A 502-nucleotide genomic window follows, 5' to 3' on the forward strand; every position below is an offset into this window, starting at 1 on the left:
GCATTATATTTTTGTTTTCGCATCCATAAACCTTCATATACGTACTAGGAAGCTGATTTAAAAAAAAATGTCGATCTGCCATAACGCAGTTATTAAAGAGGTCATAAGTGTGAGTGTGTTCTAATACAAAGTTAGTTGTGGCTACAGCAGAATTCTCCAATTATCTAATGCAAATCACATTAAGACTTGCTGCAACTAATCTATTTGATGGTTGTGCAACCCAAATCACACATACGAAAATGACCCTTTCTTTGGCTAAGTGGTAATTATGACCGAAACTTTATCTCTCAAAAACCTTGAGACATTAAGTCCACTTACACAATTTGAGACTGACTGTTTCATGCCAATTAAGAGTTATTGCGAATCATACATTTTATATACTTTTGTTTTGTTAGGTTTATAATATGGATTATGTACAGACATACCTGAATATTTTACTGGTTTCCTGTTCACTTTGGTCACATATCTCAATGTACGACGTATTAGTCACTAAAAATGACTC

The sequence above is a fragment of the Penaeus monodon genome, chromosome 28 (genome assembly GCF_015228065.2).
Source record: "Penaeus monodon isolate SGIC_2016 chromosome 28, NSTDA_Pmon_1, whole genome shotgun sequence".
NCBI lineage: Eukaryota > Metazoa > Arthropoda > Malacostraca > Decapoda > Penaeidae > Penaeus > Penaeus monodon.